This window comes from Gopherus flavomarginatus, chromosome 1, assembly GCF_025201925.1.
Source record: "Gopherus flavomarginatus isolate rGopFla2 chromosome 1, rGopFla2.mat.asm, whole genome shotgun sequence".
Classification (NCBI taxonomy): domain Eukaryota; kingdom Metazoa; phylum Chordata; order Testudines; family Testudinidae; genus Gopherus; species Gopherus flavomarginatus.
The window spans coordinates 135,684,970-135,706,984 of NC_066617.1; positions in this window are offsets into that span (position 1 = coordinate 135,684,970).

Consider the following 22,015-nt stretch of genomic DNA (forward strand, 5'->3'; position numbering starts at 1 on the left):
TCCTCAGTATAGTTCCAGTTTCAGTCTCAGGGCTTTTTAAATGGGTATTTGAATAAAATACATTTCACAGCATTTGGAAAAAGAAATATAATAGACTTTTAATTTGTCCAGCATGGTCTGAATTCCGTCTACCTATGCCAAAGTTTGAGTGGCTGCTTTCAAATTCCTTTCACTTTTCTCTAGGTATTTATCTCATGCGCCTCACCATGGCATCCAATCTGAGCACCTAACTTGCCTAGTGAAGGGAATGAGCCATTCACATCCCTTGAGTGGGGACATATAGGTTTCAAGAGAGAAAACCCCACATCCCCAGAATAGGGAACCATTGCAACAAGGAGGTGATGAACTCAGCCACTGTTTCCCAACAGAGAATTTAGTACTGTTGAAGGTGCTGGGCTGACACACAGGGGGGAAGCTTACATTTTTTTGTTTGTCCAGAAGATAGTTAAGATATAAGCCACTGACCCATCAATATGCCTCAGTCCTGAGCTGGACGGATCCACCTGTCAGAATGAACAAGTTCATAGAATATCAGGGCTGGAAGGGACCTCAGGAGGTCATCTAGTCCAACCCCCTCACTCAAAGCAGGACCAAATCCCAGACAGATTTTTGCCCCAGATCCCTAAGTGGCCCCCTCAAGGATTGAGCTCACAACCCTGAGTTTAGCAGGCCAATGCACAAACCATTGAGCTATCCCTCTCCCTTCATCAGTGTTTGGCGGGAGGAAGCTGTCCAGTTCCAGCTGCACACCAGCCGTAGGAATTGCGATACCTTTGGGCAGATATCAAGGGACATGATGGAAAAAGGCCAGGACTGGGACGCACTGCAGTGCAGGATTAAAGTGTGGAGTGCCTACCGCAAAGCCCGCGAGGCAAACGGCTGCTCGGGTGCTCCCCCTGCAACCTGCCGATTCTACAAAGAGCTGGACGCGATACTTGGGGTGACCCCACTTCCACTCCGAGCACTACCATGGACACTTCAGAGTGGGAAGAGGAGTAGGAAAGTGGGAGTGAGGGTGCTGGGGTGGGAGGAGGAAGGAAGACACCCCAGAATCCCTAGATGCATGCAGCCAGTAGCTGTTCTCAAGCGAGGAGGAAGGTAGCCAGTCTCAGTGGCTGTTACTGGATGGAGGACAAACAAGAGCAGGTTCCCGATGAGCGGCTTTTTTTTCGGGAAGCAATCTTTTCGGTGCAGGCTCTTTGGGAGAGGAGGGTTAGGGCTGCATGCATGCCTAGATGTGGAATAGCGCATTGATGTGGTCTATCACATCACAGTAATCGGCCTCGGTAATCTCTTTGAAAGTCTCATCCAGAATGTGGGCAATGCGCTTGCGCAGGTTTCTTGGAAGAGCCACCGTGGTCCTTGTCCCAGTCAGGCTAACGTGTCCGCGCCACTGTGTCGCGAGGGGCAGGCGGACCATTGCTGTACATAGGCAAGCTGCATAAGGGCCAGGGTGGAAGCTGCATTGCAGTAGAAAACCCTCCCTTGCTTCCCAGGTCACCCTCAGCAGCGAGATATCTTCCAGGATGAACTCCTGTGGAAAATGTTGGGAGAGTGTTCAGTGCAGGTGTCCCCTGCAGCTGTTGGCTCTCCCCAAGGCACAGAAACCCAGAGGACAGTACAGCCATGAAACAATCAGTCCCCCTTACTCACCATTTTGGGGCTCCCGTGGGTTATGTGCACTCTTTTTGGGATGGAAAAATTATGCTTGTGTGTAGATTGTGTGTGCCCTCCTTAAGTGCAGGGGAATCATTACTCTATCTGGTAAGAAACAATGCTGCCTCTGTTAAGTGTTGCATTTTGCCTTTACAGATGCAACCTTGAGATCTCAGCCATCCATGTTATCACCAACTGAGAGACTGCAAAGACTCCAGAAGAGACCACGAAAAAGCAAAGATGATGTGCTGAAAGAAGGGATGCAGCAATCTCTTAAAGAGAATCAAAAAGCACAGGAATGAAGGGAGAGCGAAAGCAGGATCTCCCAGGAAAATGCAGCGCACTGGCGGCAAAGCACAGAGTACCAGCAGCAAAGCACAGGTCGGCTGATAAGCATCATGGAGCGCCAAGCAGACTCTATCCAGGAACTTGTAGCCATGCAGGCGGAGCACTACTGCCCCCCCCCTACACTCCCTGCAGCCCTTGTCCCAAAACTCTTTCCCTTGTGCCCCCATGTCACCTCCAACCCACTTTCCCCAACATCTGGGTTCTTATCACCACCAGCTGCCTCCAACACCTGTATCTTCACCACCCAACCCTGAAAACTATGACCCTTACCCACTGCACTCATCCCCCATCACCATGCAGTATACCCATCCTGAAGTGCAGCACTCATTGCACAGCACTCCAGACAGGACATAGGCAAATCTGTGATTGTACCATTCCCCACCCTCACCCCCTTGCCTTTTCTGATTCCCAAGTAGTTGTGTTTCTTTTCAATAAATGAATTTTCTTTTCAGTAAATGGATTTTTTGGCTTTGAAAACATTCTTTATTATTGCATAAAGTAAAAGATACCTTAGCCCAGGAAAGAAACAAATCAGCTTAGCAAACACAGATTCCTACTAACATTGGAACCACTGCACTTCACTCCCGTGCAGGGCGCCAGACATTACTGCTGGTTTTCAGCCTCAAATTGCTCTCTTAAGGCATCCCTAATTCTTGCAGTCCTGTGCTGGGCCCCTCTAATAGTCCTGCTCTCTGGCTGTGCAAATTCAGGCTCCAGGTGTTGAACCGTGGAGGTCCATGCCTAAGTGAAGCTTTCACCCTTCCCTTCACAAATATTATGGATGGTACAGCACCCGGATATAACCGCGGGGATGCTGTATTCGACCAAGTCCAGGTTCCCATATAGAGATCACCAGCAGCCCTTCAAATGGCCAAAAGCATACTCCAAAGTCATTAAGCACCAGCTCAGCCTGTAGTTGAACCGTTCCCTGCTGCTGTCCAGGTTCCCTGTGTAGGGTTTCATGAGCCATGGCATTAACGAGTAAGCAGGGTCTCCAAGGATCACAATGGGCATTTTGACTTCTCCTACGGTGATCTTCTGCTCTGGGAAAAAAGTTCTGGCCTGCAGCTTCCTCAACAGGCCAGTGTTCCGAAAGATGCATGCGTCATGCACCTTTCTGGGCCAGCCTGCGTTAATGTCAGTGAAATGCCCACGGTGATCCACAAACGCCTGGAGAACCATAGAGAAATACCCCTTCTGATTAATGTACTTGGATGCTAGGTGGGGTGGTGCCAAAATAGGAATATGCGTCCCATCTATCATCCCTCCACAGTTAGGGAAACCCATTTGTGCAAAGCAATCCACAATGTCCTGCACGTTACCCCAGAGTCACGGTTCTTCTGAGCAGGATGCGATTAATGGCCTTGCAAACTTGCATTAACGTGATTCCAGCAGTCAACTTTCCCACTCCAAACTGGTTCACGACCAATCGGTAGCTGTTTGGGAGTTGCCAGCTTCCAGACTGCAATAGCCACCCGCTTCTCCAGCAGCAGGGCAGCTCTCAATCTCATGTCCTTGCTTCGCAGGGTGCAGGCAAGCTCATCACACAGTCCCATGAAAGTGGTTTTTCTCAACCGAAAGTTCTGCAGCCATTGCTAGTCATCCCAGACTTGCATGACAATGTGATCCCACCACTCAGTGCTTGTTTCCCAAGCCCAAAAGCAGCGTTCCACGGAGCTGAGCATGTCCATGAATGCCACAAGCAATTTTGTGTAGTATGCGTTACATGACTCGATATCATCGGACTCCTCACTGTCACTTTGGATCTTAAGGAATAGCTCGACTGCCAAATATGACGTGCTGGCGAGACTCGTCAGCATACTGCTCAGCAGTTTGGGCTCCATTTCTGGCAGACCAAAATGGAACATAGATCGCGCTGCACAGAAACCGTTGAAAGATGGTATTGAAAGATGGCGCCAAATGTGGATGGAGACACAGGGATTGCTGGGATGCGAAGCGATGCATCACGGGGCCTTGGGACAGGACCCAGAATGCCCTGCACCCATGCCCCCTTCCCACAACCCATGGTGTCAGAATGGGAAGAGGTGCTTTGTGGGATAGCTGCCCATAATGCACCGCTCCCAATGCTGCTGCAAGTGCTGCAAATATGGCCACAACAGTGCACTGACAGCTGTCAGTGTGGACAGACTGCAGCGCTTTCCCTACTCAGCTGTACCTTGAAGGCAGGTTTAACTCACAGTGCTGTACAGCTGCAAATGTAGTCATGGCCTAAGCCAATCAGTCTTCCAGAGGGACATGCTGTGACCACATAGTTCCCAATGATTTGATTAATGGAGTAACCGGAAGGTGACTGAACATTTTGCCCTCTTTAGACACCACCTATGCTGATGGGATGGGTTCTCTTTCAGAATGTCACCATTTTAAACTCCATGGAGACAATGGGCAGAGCTGAGGCGGGGCGGGGGTGTTGTTATTCTGGAAGGTGTTAACAGCTGCCATCAAGTGTGTCTGCTCTGAAGGCAATCACAAACCTCATTTATGCTGATGGATCTGCTAGCCACCCTTCATTCAGGCAAGGGAAGAAGTAAGACTAGGTTTACACTAGCACTTTTGTCTAAGACTTTTGTTGGTCAGAGATGTGGGGAAAAAAAACTACACCTCTGACTGACATTGGTTTCACAGAGGAAAGTGCTGGTGTGGACAGGGCTGTCGTGGTTGGAGATGCTTTCCTGCTGACATAGCTACCACCACTTATTGGTGATGGTTTAATTCTGCCAATGGGAGAGCTCTATCCCGCCGGCACAGAGACCTTACAGTGGTACAGCTGCAGTGGTACAGCTGTGTGGCTGTCAGGTCTGCAGTGTAGACATAGGCTAATTAAGCTCCTTCATGGAGTAAGATAGGTGGGGATAATGCAAGCCACCTCCCAAGACTCTAGGCCACATACAAGGCTGATCAGCAGCCAAGCCATACAGGCCAAGGGGTTTCCCTAGCAACTTATTGCAAACACAGGGGCTGGGCACAGGTGGAATTTTGTGCATCTGAAAGCAAAGGAGAAAGCAAGAAGAAAACCAAGAGAAACGTATTGGGTAAAAGACTATGGTTTGGGGCTCATCTTGCTTGATGTAACCACAACAGCCCCTCTCCTGGGATGCCTCAGGGGTGATTTTGGCTTAGGTGGGAAGTGGAGAAATGAGTTTGGTGGTTTCCATCTAGTTTGCTTTACACTCTTCTCCACATCACCCAAACACAGCATAACACAGTGGCCCCCAACCTTTTTATCTGGCGGGCACCAGATGAAGGACTGTGACAGCAGTGGAGCATCCACCGAAATGTCGCCTAATTTCTGTGGCATTTCGGTGGTGATGTCTCTCGATGATGTCTCTTGGCAAGTGGCGTCATCGAGAGGTGTCGCCTTCGAATTTCTGTGACATTTCGGCGGTGACGCCTCTTGATGACGCCACTTGCCACTGACAAGCGATGTTATCGAGAGGCATCGCAGCCAAAATGCCTTAGAAATTTGGCGGCATTTCGGCAGATGCTCCACTGCCGGCCAGGACACGGGCACATTTAGATGCCCCCACGGGTGCCATGGCGCATGCGGGCACCACGTTGGGGACCCCTGGCATAACAGGCAATCTCTCTGCTCAGGCCTGGGAGCTGGAATGGCAGAGTCAGTACTGAAGTGCACCAGCTGGGTTATTTGAGGGCCCAAGCCTGGTGTAACAGAAGGTGCCGCTGGCCAAAGTAGTGTTCCATTGGGAAGGATGCGGTCTGTGTGGCTGTGGGGGATGGGGCCATTCTTGCAGTGGATCTGCAGAGCAGCGCTGAGGGAAGCACTCATCTCCCACTCTTCCCACATCCTATCAGCAGTGTCGTTACTTTAATTCTGCAGGATAAGGAGAGAAATCTCTCTAATAATTTTTAAAAAGCAGTGCAACCCGGGACAGCTTTAGGTACTACAGACAATCTGTTCAGAGCCAGTATTTAGTTTCCTACTAGCCTCTTCACTTGTGTCACTCTGCGTTTCAAATCACCTTTGAAACAACCTCCAGTACAAAGACTTTGAAGTCTGAACCAAGTGTGCTACAGAGATCGTTATTCAGAGTTGCTCTGATGGAGAGAGAATATTTTTCTTTTGCAAGGTCCTGCCAAACCTGTTCTTTGCTTTGTTTGCTTTCAGAGGCACCCCACTCATTCTTTAGGAAGAAGCAGGGCTATTTGGATCGAGAAGAGGGGAGGCCAGTAGGGGGCCAGACAGCAAATGTGAAAAATCAGGACAGAGGATGGGGGGTAATAGGAGCCTATATAAGAAAAAGACCCAAAAATCGGAATTGTCCCTATAAAATCAGGACATCTGGTCATCCTAGGGGAGGGGGAAGAAAAAAAGAGAGAAGAGAAAGGATGTTAACAGTTTGGCAGGAAATAACATTCAAAACTCATTAATGCAAAAGCACTATGCCTTTCCTACTGGAAACTGCTACTTCTTGGATACTCTGTGTAAAATATATAAGGAGCTCTATATACTCAATCCTGTGAGATGCTGCTCTCAGCTCCAATAGATTTCAGTGGGAGTTGCGGCATGCAGTGCTGTTAAGTCAATGGAGCTATTCGCAGTAGTCAGCACTGCCGCAGGTACTAAGTGTTTACAGGATCAGTCAGCAAGAAACCGAGGCAGGCCTAATGAGAGCAGTAACATAGACAGATTTTACAATACAAGGCTGGAGGCATTAGAATCTTATGTGGAGCTGTATGTGCAGATTTCTAGAATGGTTTTAAAAATATACAGTATAATGGCCCATGAACATTATGGACACTAGTCTGGGCTAATATCCTGTGTAATCATGATGTTAAAAACTCTGGGCCAAATCTGCTCCTGTTGAAGTCAATGAATATTCTTCCACTTATTTCACAGGGATGAGGACTGGGCCCTAGCTCGCTGGTTGCTTCTGCTCTTCCGTCTCTCTCTTCGCTACACCCATTTTCCCACCCTTTTTACTGCACACAGGTTTCTTGGTGCATTTTTTTCTTCTGAAATTTTTTGTTGTTAGGCCCAGACAAAATTTTCCTCTGAAGTTTAATCATTTGCAAAATGTCAATAATGTTTTTCACTCAACCCTGTCTCCTTTCTTTCCCATATTTGTCACTCTTTTAGGATCCTGCCTCTCTCTCAAGCTTCTTTTATTTCCTTCTGGAATTTTTCATGCTTGGTCTCTCCCTTTCTCCTATTTGGTATCATTTCAGATATATTTTTATCCCTTCACCTCTCTGCCCATTCTTAATCTCGCCTCTTTTCATTAAATCTCTTTCCCCCTTCTTTCTATATTCCCTCTTTTCCCCACCACCTCCTTGTCCTTCTGTATTTAGAGTTTTGTTCCCCCATATTTTCAGTTCGTTTCTACCTCAGGAACTCCAGCCTTCCCACCATGTTCTCTCATCCCCCTGTTTCCTGTTCCCCACCTGCATCCTCTTCAGTTTCCTCCTTCACATCTCTTGACAGTCTCTCATACTCTCTTCTCTTCACACCCTCTGCTGGCTTCTCTCTTTATTGCATACTCTGCCTTGCGGAGAAGAGCTGAAGGTCTTTATGGACCTTAGAGCATTAAAGGCTCACTTTTTTCAGGCCCTGCTGGTGTGGGTGTCAGGTGCCCTTCTAGACCTGCAATGAAAGAACCATCTAAGATGGCACGAACTTCTACTCTACTCTCTCAGAAGTCCCACAAGCGTCCCCATCCCTTAAAAGGAAGCCTCATTGTCCCTACAAACACAGCACCATTCCTTTATTATAAATTATTTAGTTTGATTGCAATAAAGACTAGGAGCACCAACTAAGGATCAAAGCCCCATTGTGTTAAACACTGTACAGATGTGCAGTTTCCTACTCCAAAAAGCTCAGTTTAAATTATGACAAGATAGCAACATGGAGGAGACAATGAGAAATTGAGGGGAGAGGGAAAGGGGGAAAGACAAGGTAAAAATAAAGCAAGCAAGTTTCTTTGCAATAATCAGGAGGTCTCAGCTCCTCTCCTGCCTGACTATTGTCAGGTGACTGTAGTTTGTAGGTATCGTATCAGACATGACTCCATGGTAGCAGTTTTGTAGATCATTGCAGGAAGCCATTCCCATTCGTGAGGGGAGAATTGGGAGAAAGTGTGGTATCTGCAGACGAGCGAGCTAGCAAGCAGACGATGATGGCTAGGAACTTTGGCAGAGCAAAGGCAGAGATCAATGTCACAGTAAAATAATAGATCTTGTTACCAAGGGTCATGGTGGAGTCTCCTTCAAGGACAATTTGTAGTCAAGATTGGATATTTTTCTAAAGATCTGCTCTAGGCATTAGCTTGTGGAAGTTCTATGGCCTGTGTTATGTAGGAGGTCAGACTAGTTGATTGTAATATTCCATTCTGGCCTTGGAATCTTTGATTCAGAAAGGTAGGGTGGGACTAACTCATAAAGGACCTAAAAGGTAACAACAAGAAGTTTGGGCTTGATGCCGTAGGCAAGAGGAAACCAGTACAGGGAAGCAAAGAGGTGGGTCAACGCAATGAAGCAGGAATGCAGCCTTAGCAGCAATGTTTTGAGAGGACTTGAAGGGGTAAAGCTGTCAGTATCAGGGCTAGAGAACAAGAAGCTTCAATGAGTAAGAGATGAGATGATGAGGGCCTGAATGAGACCTTAGGGAGATGATGTAGGAAGAAGCTGCAAGATTTTGACACAGCCTAGCTGTCTTGGTCTAGAAACCATGCTTAATCAAAGATTAGTTTCTATTTTAACTCCTTCACCGAAAGGTCCCCCCCATCCTTGCTGTAGCCCCAAATATCTTTCCATTATTTCCCCATCATAACTCCTATGCAAGACCCACATCAGAGCGGCTCACAAAAGTTTGGCCACTTGCAATCACAGAACATTTGGTTCACTGACTGGAATACTCTATTACGTATCCATTGAGGTCATTGCTGAATGAAGCGAGACATTGCCTCTCCTTCCAAGTCACACAGTGCATTCTCTCCAAACAGGGCACCAAGTGGAATCCCAGTCCCAAATCATCCTTTCAAATGTTCTGACTTGAGAAGCCCCAGTGCAAGATGCAAAACCTGAAAGCCTGGGAAATTTGAACTGAATGTGTGGTTTAACAATCACATGCTGAAAAATATGTGAAGTAGTGAAGATTGGAGGGCTGGACAGGGGTTTAGAAAGGTCAGACAGAGACTGCTGACTCTCAGCTTGTTTAGAAAGGCACATGCTTTCAAGCTGTGCATACATACAGTCCATTCCTCATGAAGTGCATCCTTAACATGCAGTTTCCAAATAATCCTAATTTTGTTAAATATGAACCAATCCTTTCCCAATTGACCATAGTAACTAGAACTATTTCCATTGCAAGCTTTTTAATTTCAGCTATTTTGGGCATAACCCCATAATAATTGTTTTTCTTTTCTTTCTTTCTTTTTTTTAAATGAAAAAAAAACCCATATCCCTCCTCCCTGAAATTTGGTGTTGCCAAGATTTTAGGATGCATTAGGTGGTGATAAGCAATAGTGGAACACCTTAAAAGGGCCTTAGAGCATTTAAGAAAATGCTGAGCACTTGTCCTTGTTAAAACAGGACATTTTAAGGAGTCTTAAATTAAGCACCCAGAAAACTGATGCCTCCAGAATCACTAGTCACTTTTGAAAGTCTTAGCCAAAAGTATTCAGTGTTGGTTGGGAGGGGTAGGGGAACAGAGAATAGCACTTGAATTATTTTTATATTGCTTTAGAATAAGATGGCACAAGGCTTTCAGCACAAAGACTACAGAGGGGAGGCATAAAGGCATTATCTCCCTGGAGGAAACAAGTGGCTTTAAATAAAATAGAGATCTCACTCATTATAAGGCTCTCTCAATATAACAGATGCTTCTCGCTAACTGCGCTTCTTGTGAATTTCTACCACAGATTCTTTGTTTATAACCAGTACACAAAGCCCTTATCTTCCAAGAACAGCCTTAGAGGATACAGAGGGCACACTGTCAAGAGAGAATGTCAAGGCTAATGCATGTGGGGTTAAACCAATGATGCAGCAATGGGATGCACCTCAAGGAAATGTTCTGCAATGAGGTGAAGCGTTCAGTACACACACAGCTGATGTCTACACATATTGTTTTCCTTCTGCCTCTCCACTGCCACTGGTTAGTTCCTGTTGCTCTGAAATTACACCTTGACCACCCGATCTCTGAATCACTGCTCTACAGCCAAAATGCTTCTGAAATAAATGTCGTCCAACTTTACTAATTCTGGGTCACTGAGAACGAAAATGATGCTTAAAATCGTTGATTGGCTCTAGTTTTCAAGGTATGCTATTGGGTCAGTATATACGACCCTTGACTTGGGAATGGCGAAGGATAAGTGAGTTATAAAGGGAAGGGATCTCAATTTAAACCAGAAATGACTAAAATACACCTTTGACTGGATCTATGAATAAATATGACTGGGTTTGGACAGTACTTGCTTTTTAGGCAAAACAATGAATGCTGCAATCTGAAGCTGGTATTGCGTCATACATGATATGAATTGCATCATGTTATTCCTAGAAGTCATGGATGATGCAATCATAACGAAGTTTACATCACTCTGCTGAACAAATTGCCCTATATCAGCTCTAGAAATCATACAGTGTTGTGCTCTCTTATTTGTCAGTGTCTGATTTTGCAAAGGGACACATTTCTGTTTAGCCAAAGTGAGCAGAGATGCCTCGTACTTGTGTTAACAGTGCAGATAACTTCTGCTATGTTTGTGGTGAAGTGACTTTTGCATCACAAAAGCGCAGTATAACCACTATGGTTAAGAGAGCCTATCACCTTTATTTTGGCTGCAAAATTGGAGATCAGGACAAGAGGTAGGCCCCACACATATGCTGCAACACTTGTGCAACAAATCTTCGCCAGTGGTTGAACAGGAAAAGGAAATCTATGCCTTTTGCAGTGCCAATGATTTGGAAAGAGCCAACAGATCATACCAGCAATTGTTACTTCTGCATGGTGCCTCCAGTTGGGAAAGGTGTGTCAAAGAAGAAAAAGTGGACTGTGCATTATCCAAACATTCCATCAGCTATACGCCCAGTACCCCACGGAGAAGGACTGCCAGGTCCTGATGCACCAGAATCATTCTCACTTGAGTCAGACGAGGAAGAGGAAGAGGATGAAACTTCTGGTCCTGAACCATCAATGTCACAGGACCCACATTTTCCCCCATCCTCCTCCTCTGAACCACACCTCATAACACAAGGTGAACTGAATGACCTTGTCAGGGATTTGGAACTACCCAAGAGTAAGGCAGAGCTGTTGGGCTCCAGACTACAGCAGTGGAATCTCCTGGCAGGCTATCAGGGTAAATGGAGCCCATTAATGCTTGCAGACTATTGCTGGACACTGACAAGAGATGCTCCATTTAATGAATACAAGAGACAAGCCAAGAAGCGCCGAGTAGACACTGAATAGGACTAAACTATGTACATAATAGTTTTTTGCCTTTTGTTTCATAATAAATTTTATTTATATGACCCTTTTGCTGATTTTTAAAGTGTTACATAAACAGGACAGGTGAAATATTATCATGTAAAGCAACCATAAACAAATGAAAAGACCTAGGTTTACAATTTATGATTAAAACTCTACTATCTACACAATATACATAGACATAAAATGTAAAAAATATCTTAGAAACAGTAGCCAATCAGTTGTTTTAATTGTCATATTTGAATTCAGCACATCAAAATACATAATATCACATTTTATCTCTGAAGCAGACGACTTCTCAAAAATTGTAGACCAGTGATATCTAGACAACAATATGAATCTTTAAAGCCACCTGGAATGTGGTGCTTATTGCATTGCTCAATGGACTGAACAGTCTACCACACTCATGCAGAGGAGAGGCCAGGGGCAGTGATTTACACACACACACACACACACACACACACACACACACACACACACACACACACACACACCAGTTTTGTGAACTAGTTATATGCCAATTTAGTGACTGTTTGGAAATTTGAATTGAAATTGAAACATTAATACACACTTTAAAAGCATTTACAGAGTATGATAAAATACATATATCTGAAAAAGTATAATAGATTTGAAAAGTATGAACATAGACTTCCTTATACAGCTGTTGTTTTTTATGACAATGTCAGTACATTCATTTCAGTGATGTTGGCCAACCTAATAATTTCAAATGATGATTTATGAGCAAAGTCTAAATGAGATTTCCCTGACAGCTAGTGCTGAGCTGGGGCTAGGGGGAAAGGCTTCAGGACCAGATTGTATTTACATTCACACCTAATCTACCTAGGTATCCAGCAAACAGAGCTGCCTTGCCCAAGTGATAGATTTTGGCTGGGGTTGGGTTACAAAATCACTTGAATGCGGGGGGAGGTGGTGGGGTGGGGAATGAAATGTTGTTGTTCTTATTGTGTGAATAAAGGGCAGTAGAACTGTACTTAGCCTGTGCTGATTGAGGGCATCAGGAGAGAGGGTGGGGACCTGTCCCTCGCCACTGTTTAAAGATGCAGCTGATTAGGCTCCATAGATAGTCTTTTGTTCTGTTAAGTGACCACTGCAGCTGAAATCACTGATAATCAGATCTAAGGCCATGTCTACATCTAAAGTTTTGCAGCGCTGGTTGTTACAGCTGTATTAGTACAGCTGTATAGGGCCAGCGCTGCAGAGTGGCCACACTTACAGCAACCAGCGCTGCAAGTGGTGTTAGATGTGGCCACACTGCAGCGCTGTTGGGCGGCTTCAAGGGGGGTTCCGGGAACGCGAGAGCAAACCGGGAAAGGAGACCCGCTTCGCCGCGGTTTGCTCTCTCGTTCCCGGAGCCACCCAGCAAACCGCAGGGAAGGAGATCTGCTTGCTCTGGGCTCTGGGAACGAGAGAGCAAACCGGGAAAGGAGACCCGCTTCGCCGCGGTTTGCTCTCGCGTTCCCGGAGCCACCCAGCAAACCGCAGGGAAGGAGATCTGCTTGCTCTGGGCTCCGGGAACGAGAGAGCAAACCGGGAAAGGAGACCCGCTTCGCCGCGGTTTGCTCTCGCGTTCCCGGAGCCACCCAGCAAACCGCAGGGAAGGAGACCTGCTTGCTCGGGGCTCCGGGAACGAGAGAGCAAACCGGGAAAGGAGACCCGCTTCGCCGCGGTTTGCTCTCGCGTTCCCGGAGCCACCCAGCAAACCGCAGGGAAGGAGACCTGCTTGCTCGGGGCTCCGGGAACGAGAGAGCAAACCGGGAAAGGAGACCCGCTTCGCCGCGGTTTGCTCTCGCGTTCCCGGAGCCACCCAGCAAACCGCAGGGAAGGAGACCTGCTTGCTCGGGGCTCCGGGAACGAGAGAGCAAACCGGGAAAGGAGACCCGCTTCGCCGCGGTTTGCTCTCGCGTTCCCGGAGCCACCCAGCAAACCGCAGGGAAGGAGACCTGCTTGCTCTGGGCTCCGGGAACGAGAGAGCAAACCGGGAAAGGAGACCAGCTTGATTACCAGAGGCTTCCTCCTTCCACGGAGGTCAAGAAAAGCGCTGGTAAGTGTCTACATTGGATTACCAACGCTGGATCACCAGCGCTGGATCCTCTACACCCGAGACAAAACGGGAGTACGGCCAGCGCTGCAAACAGGGAGTTGCAGCGCTGGTGGTGCCCTGCAGATGTGTACACCTTCAAAGTTGCAGCGCTGTAACTCCCTCACCAGCGCTGCAACTTTCTGATGTAGACAAGCCCTAAGTGCTTAGTCCTGCTGTGGGGACAATGTTTCTGTGGAAGAGACAGCCCAGACTGCACTAGCAGCGGGGTTCCCCCACTGAGAGTTCATCTGATATCACTGAGAGCTGGGTGGAAGCTCAAGAGACCAACTCATAAGAGGTCACAGTGGCAGGTGGGAGCAGAAGGTGACTGTGCAGGGCCATTGGCAACAGAGTGGTGGAGTGAACGGTGGCACAACAAACAGCAGTGGCCGGAGCTAATAGTGAGCAGTTGGAGGAACAAGCAAGGTGCCTTCTTACCCCCCATTTGGGAGGTGTACTTACTTGAAAGCACCTATGAACTCTGAGTCTCCATTGACCAAGGACAACATCGGTAGAGGGAAAAGTGAGAGGCATTTGAAATAAATATTTGTTTGTTGGACTATATTTTAGTGACTTTGCTCCAGAATACTAGATTTGTTACTGGGAATGGAAACTTATATAAATATGTTTCCTAGTAGGCCAAGATTTTTAAAATGCATTATTTGCCAAGGTTGTTATCTCACATCGTTGCTATCTTGAGAGGTCATTATGTTGGGCAGTTTCTGTACTAAATGTTTTTATGATTATTATTATTTTTTACATAAGAATGGTCGTACTGGGTCAGACTAGTGGTCCATATAGCCCAGTGGTCAAGGCCAGGTGCTTCAGAGGGAATGAACAGAACCGGGAATTATCAAATGATGCATCCCCTGTTGCCCAGTCCCGGCTTCTGGCAAACAGACTAGGAACACTCAAAGCAAGGTGTTGCATCTCTCCCCATCCTGGCTAATAGCCACTGATGGACCTATTCTCCAGGAATTTATCTAGTTGTGTTTTTAATCCTGTTATAGTTTTGGTCTTCACTCTTTGCATCCCCTGGCAAAGAGTTCCACGGGTTGACTTTATGTTGTGTGAAGAAGTACTTCCTTTTGTTCATTTTTTTTGAAGACCTGCTGCCCATTAATTTCATTGGGTGACTGCTAGTTCTTGTGTTATGTGAAGGATTAAATAACATTTCCTTATTCACTTTCTTCACACCAGTCCTCTATCATATCCCCCCTTAGTTGTCTCTTTTCTAAGCTGAAAATTCCCAGTCATTTTAATCTCTCCTGTTTCATACCTCTAATCATTTTAGTTGCCCATCTTTGTACCTTTTCCAATTCCAATATATCTTTTTTGGGATGAGGTGACCAGATCTGCACACACTATTCAAGGTGTGCACGTACCATGAATTTATATAGAGGCAATATGATATTTTCTGTCTTATTATCTATCCCTTTCTTAATGGTTCCCAACATTTTGTTTTTTTGACTGCCGTTGCACACTGAGTGGATGTTTTCAGAGAACTATCCACAATAACTCCAAGATCTCTTTCTTGAGTGGTAACAGCTAATTCAGACTCCATCATTTTGAATGTATAATTGAGATTGTTTTCCAATGTCCATTACTTTATATTTATCAACATTGAATTTCTTCTGCCATTTTGTTGCCCAATCACCCAGTTTTGTGAAATCCCTTTGTAACTCTTCGCAGTCTGTCTGGGACTTAACTATCTTGAATACTTTTATATCATCTGCAAATTTTGCAACCTCACTGTTTACCCATTTTCCCAGATCATTTATGAATATGTTGAACAGTAATGATCCTAGTACCGATCTCTCAGGGATAACGCTATTTATCTATCTCCATTCTGAAAAATGATAATTTATTCCTACCCTTTGTTTCCCATCTTTTAACCAGTTACTGATCCATGAGAGGACTTCCCTCTTATCCCACAATGGCTTACTTTTCAAAAGTCAATTTAAATTAAATACATTTTTTTATTATATATTTTTTTCGAAATCTAGACCTGTTATGTGTTTTGGTGTAACTTGCATAATCCTTATGTTAAATTTGCATTATCCTAACAAAACATTTACTTTATTCATATCTCTTTTATATGTTGCAGGTCAAAGTGAAAATGAAAAGACAAAAAAAAATACAACAATTTTTCCACTCAAAGGCCTCAAAAACTAACCAAGGCGGAGAACACATCAAGAACCAAGAATATATCAACATGTCATGTGAAGGTTGAAGTGGTATATCTACATCCGACCAGCCCGAAGCACAAATACAGCTACCTACTGAAGAAACAGTGTTTCCAAAACCTAAAGGCAGTTCTCGATGTTTGCCGGTCAAAGTGTTCCCATTTACTGAAGTTACAAAAGATGGCTACTGGTACACCTCTTGCAAAAAAGCTTACAAAGAAGGAAAGCTTCCCAATGCTATAACTGGTAAAAGTGGAGGAGCTTGGTTTGTCAAACTGATCAGCAAAGCCAATGCTGACAAAGTACGTGAAAAGGCTGCAAAACACCAGGCCTCTGGAGTGTATCAACATGCGGAAAGCCTTATGAGCCCGCTTTCAAAGTCAGTTTTAGAAGTACTTAGTGAGGCTGTTAAGAATGCCGGAGACACAACACAGTTCATGTGAACAAACATGGCTGTGGCATCCTGCTTTCTATTTAAGCAAGAGATACCACACACTACAAACTGGAGGCCTATGTTAAGTGCATTGTCACTTGTTCATCCTGAAGCTGAACACTGGTTCCAAACAAGACCAGCAAATGCTCACTATCTTACTGCAAGAAACTCAATTGACTGGCTAGAACAGTGGCTCTCAAACTTTTTTGCTGGTGACCCCTTTCACACGGCAAGTCTCTGAGTGCAACCCACCCCCCCTTATAAATTAAAAACACCTTTTTATATATTTAAAACCATTATAAATGCTGGAGGCAAAGTGGGCTTTAGAGTGGAAGTTGACAGCTCGTCACCCCCCCACATAATAGCCTTGCAACCCCCTGAGGGGTCCCCACCCCCCAGTATGAGAACCCCTGGGCTAGAAGCATGTGGTGCAACAGTGAAAGACTCAACAATTGAAAAAGTGATGAACTCTCTCATCACATTCAAAAAATTTGCATACATGGCTGATGAATGCACCAATGCAAGTAGGCATCAAGTATTAAGTAATTGTGCAAGTTATCCTGATTCAGGGTAGGCATTTCTAGATGCATTTCAAGATGTTCAAGTTATAAAAGACACATTGGCTGCATCTGTGACAACCCACATCTTAGAAGAGTTAAATGCTTGTCAGTTGGACCCCAAACAGATGGCTGCTTATGCATTTGATGGAGCTGCAAACTTCTCTGGAAGACATGATGGAGTACAAGCATTGCTCAGAGAAAAGTTTAACCCTAATCTTGCCTATACACACTGCAAAGGACATCTACTCCAACTAGCACTAGTACGAGCTACAGAATCTTCAAAAGACATTTAAAAAAGCTATAAATTTAATGTCTTAATTATATTCTTTTTTCAGCAAGAGTCCAGAAAGACTGAATATTTTGGAAAATATAGAAGATACACTGGGACTGAAGTTCAGATTAGTCCAACCTGGGAAAACCCTCTGGCTTTCGCATGAGCGATCCTTGGCTGTTGTTTTAAAATTCCTCCAGCTGTTAATACTGGCTTTGGAAAGTATCTACAAAGATGGGATGGATCTAAGTAATAAGGCTGGTGGATTACTTTTTCTACTACGTTCAAAGAAGACTATTGCCATTCTCTCTCTCATAAGTCTACTGTTGAAACCACTTGGGTTATTAAACAATGCCATCCAGGCATCTTCTTCAACAGTAGTAGATCTTTGTCCAGCAATAGAAGCTACATTTGGATCAATCTGCGAGCTATCCATTGAAAAAGTACTGGAAGAAGCAAAGACTTCAGTCCAGAGGTTGACTAATGAAGGCATTTATATTGAATCCTTAAGTGCAGAAGACAAGAAGTGTTTGTTAAGACAACTGAAAAAGTACACACACTTGATTCTTAAAAATCTACAACAGCGACTTCTAGATTCTACTCAACCTCTTTGTAGCTTTTACAGATCCCTGTTCTACAAAACACCAGCATTTGAGTGGAGAGAAGCACTACCAGCAGTGGGGCTGCCATGTGATCAGGACAGAATAGAGAATTCGAACACAGAGTGGAATATCATATGACAAATGAATGAAGAGTTGACTTCAGCTTCTTTTTTTTTTATCATCACTTGACCTGATCTTTGTATTCTGTTTTCTAGGATTAAAGAAGTAGGAATTCACCTCTTGCTACTCCCAGTCACAACAGCTACAGCTGAGAGTTCTTTTTCATCATTGAATAGAATTTTGTGTTTTGAAAGAAGTCGCCTTCTGCCTAATCACGCGAATGAACTAATGAGCATATCAATTGAAGGAATGGAAGTACCGGACACACGAGAAACCACCAAAGATGAACTCATTACATTCAAGAAGTTAATTAACAGAGTTGTGCAAAATTATAACAAGAAACCAAGAAGGATGTAGACGTAGTGCTTCATAGAAGGCTTGAGTAGCCAACTTCAATTTGTGTGATGACTTTAAAGCATGAGTTAAAATTAATAAAATGATCATGAAACATTTTTCAGTTTTTATTATGGTGCCATACAGCCCACTTTCATCCTCACAGTCTCACCCCTCATCGGCCTTGACACACACACCCCCATAAATTCAAACACCCTCCCTAATTTCAATTCCTGGGGAAACCACTGCCAGGGGATTGATCCACTGTCAAAACAGAGAGGCATTTATTTAAAACATTCTGGTAGGAAACCCTTTGACACTGGGACTGTCTTCTTGTTTAGGTCTTACAAAGAACCGAGCACACTGGCAGCATTTAAATCACTGTGGTCATTTTGGTAGCCAACTAGAATTATGAATATGGGCAACTGGCATAAACCATGTGAGAACCACAAAGCCAAGTAGCTCTAATGTTCTGAGAAGGCATGCCTGGGCCCTCACAGGACTGCAGATCCATAGAAATGGATTGTCTCATTGATATGCTAGCTGCAGTCCCAATAAATGCAAGAGAAAACCATTCACTTGCTTTCCCATGATTATTTTTTCATATGTTCTGAAGTTTTCACATTTTCTATCCAGAAAGATGGAAGTTTTACCAAAATCCTAATTGATAAGATTGATAGAGACATAATGTTCCATTTCTGATGCTCTATGAGTTGCAGTTTTGAAGCTCATGTTAGGCAAGGCACATTTGTTAGTATGGGATAAAAATCAAGCTGGAAACAACTCATTCTATCACCACCACATGTGAAAGATGATCTCAGGCCAGGGTGGAAAAAAATCAATTATTTAAAAAAAAAAGAAATTAACAAATCTGTTTTTATTGTATTATTTGAATTATAATATGTTTTTCTTTTTAAGAATAAGCCTGTTTAAAATGAAATCTGAATTTAACACAAAATACGTTAAGGCCAAAAGTCATCATAATCTCTTCAAATATGTAAATAAAAAATAAATATGCTGAATCCAGGAGCTTCTCTCAAAAACTTTGAATTAAACATTGCTTTTCTATATAAAGAAAGAATCAGGGGGAAAATATCTAACTTTTGAGGTCAAGCTTGATAAATATGGAACAATAGTCATGTACTGTGTGACAGGGTGCCTGGGATGGACCACACTGAGAAGGCCACACTCAGGGAAGACAGGGCAGACAATCCCCAAATCTGTTGATTCATTTTAGAATTAGATTTCAGGGCCGCCCGGGAGGGGGGGGCAAGTGGGGCAATTTGTCCCAGGCCCCACAGGGGCCCCCACGAGAATATAGTATTCTATAATATTGCAACTTTTTTTTATGGAGGAGCCCCCGAAATTGCTTTGCTCCAGGCCCCCTGAATCCTCTGGGCAGCCCTGTAAGATTCACCAAGCCACTAACAAAAAGAGTTTCTGCAATGTCGCCCTGGTTAAACAGAGGTCAAACAGTCCCCGTTAGGCATTTCAGCCCTTGGCTCCCATCGAGATAAACAGGTTTAATAAAGTGAGAGATTACTGGAAACCCAGTTCACCACATATGAAGTTCTTACTAATCCCAAAGGATCAGACACTTACCCCCAGGTCAATATGTATCTCAGATCTTACCCAAATATCTCGTTGTCAGCCAATCCTTAGTAAACTAATTAAAGATTTATTAAGAAAAGAAAAGAGTTAATATGGTTAATAGACCATATACATACAAATGATTGCAAAGTCCTTTTATCAGGTTTGCAGCAGTCATGGAATAGACTGCTGGCTTGCAAAAGTCTCTCTGGTAACTTCCAAAAGATTGCAAGGGCCTCAGCCCATAGCTCAAGGTAGGTACTCCTTTTAGTTGTAAATCCAGAGAATTTGGAGCAGGAAAGAGGCAAAACGGAATTGTCTCAGGTGCCTTTTATATCCTCTGCCATGAGCATGGAAAGTTACTGTCCCAAACAAAGCCCACAGCCCCTATGTATGGAATGTTACTGGCCCAAGATGGAGTCCAGGGTCACATGAGCATATCGCATGACCCTATATGTTTTGCTGTATCACAGGGGGTGGCCATTGGCTTTTTGCTGTCTGAGGAAGCCACTGAGTCAGTTCTGAGTCTGCTTCTATTCAACATCTTTGTCATTGATTTAGATAATGGCAGAGAGAGTATACTTATAAAGTTTGTGGATGATACCAAGTTGGGAGGGGTTGCAAGTGCTTTGGAGGATAGGATTAAAATTCAAAATGATCTGAACAAACTGAAAAAATGGTGTGAACAGAATGAAATTCAATAAGGACAAATGAAAAGTACTCCACTTAGGAAGGAACAATCAGTTGTACACATACAACATGGGAAATGACTGCCTAGGAAGGAGTATTGTGGAAAGGGATCTGGGGGTTATAGCAGATCACAAGCTAAACATGAGTCAATAGTGTAACACTGTTGCAAGAAAAGCAAACATTATTCTGGGATGTATTAGCAGGAGTTTTGTAAACAAGACACGAGAAGTAATTCTTCCGCTCTACTCCAATCTGATTAGGCTTCAACTGGAGTATTGTGTCCAGTCCTGGGCACTGCATTTCCGGAAAGATGTGGACAAATTGGAGAAAGTTCAGAGAAGAGCAACAAAAATTATTAACATCTAGAAAACATGACCTATGAGGGAAGACTGAAAAAATTGGGTTTGTTTAGTCTGGAGAAGAGAAGAATGAGAGGGGATATGATAATAGTTTTCAAGTACAGAAGTCTGTTAGAAGGAGGAGGGGTAAAAATTGTTCTCCTGAACCTCTGATAGGACAAGCAGCAATGGGCTTAAATTGTAGCAAGGGAGGTTTAGGTTGGACATTAGGAAAAGCTTCCTAACTGTCAGGGTGGTTAAGCACTGGAATAAATTGCCTAGGGGAGTTGTGGAATCCCCTCATTGGAGCTTTTTAAGAGCAGGTTGGACAAACACCTGTCAGGGTGGTCTAGATAATACTTAGTCCTGCCATGAGGGCAGGGGACTGGACTAGATGACCTCTTGAGGTCCCTTCCAGTTCTACAATTCTGATTCTATGATTCTATACTGGGCAGGAAGAGATTCTTCAATGGCCCATTGTGAGAGCTGAGTATACTTAACAGGCCACTAGCCCTGATGTAAATCTATCAGAGGGGTGTCACTCAGGCACACAACACATGTTTGAGATACAGATACATAGCCAATATTCATAACTTCAGATACAGTGATGATACATGGATTTAACCAGGATAATCATACTTGATAGATTGTGACTTTTCCGTTGATACCTTCCATTGATACCATACTTTGTACAAGATTTATTGCAACTTCGTATCAGTGGTTACCATATTAGTGTAATTAGTCATTTTTATACAGCATCACACACTGCATTAAGGGCCTGAACCTGTTGGTGACCCAGGAGCTGTGCTACTGTGTGCGATAGACTGGCAAAATTATCACAGGTGCTGAGACGCAGCCTCTGACTCCAGGAAACACCATCATGTATCTCATCATCCACTGAGCCAATCTGGGTGTCTCATATTACTATTTTATAGTTTCTCTCTACCTGAGCTCTGATTGGCTCAGTTCTCAAATTATGAATATTTATGACTCACTCACCATGGAAGCAATGATTACGTCAACCAATGAGAATGCATCTTTCTTTAGAAAATAACTGAAGTACATATGGAAAAATTGATTGAAAACAATTATTTAAAGCAAGGCTTTCCACTTGGTGATTTAAATTAACCCACCCTGCCTAAGACTTCTATATACTATATGTGAAAGTCTCAAACATCTCATTTTCTCCTTAGTATCAGACAAATTAGAGATGTAAAAGATCGGTTAGGTCAGCCTCCATCCCATCTCTCATTCTAGGAAGGGTAGTTCCCTATACTACACTTTCTGGGGTTTTGTGCAGACAGGTTTAAATGTGCCAAGTGACAGAGCTGTC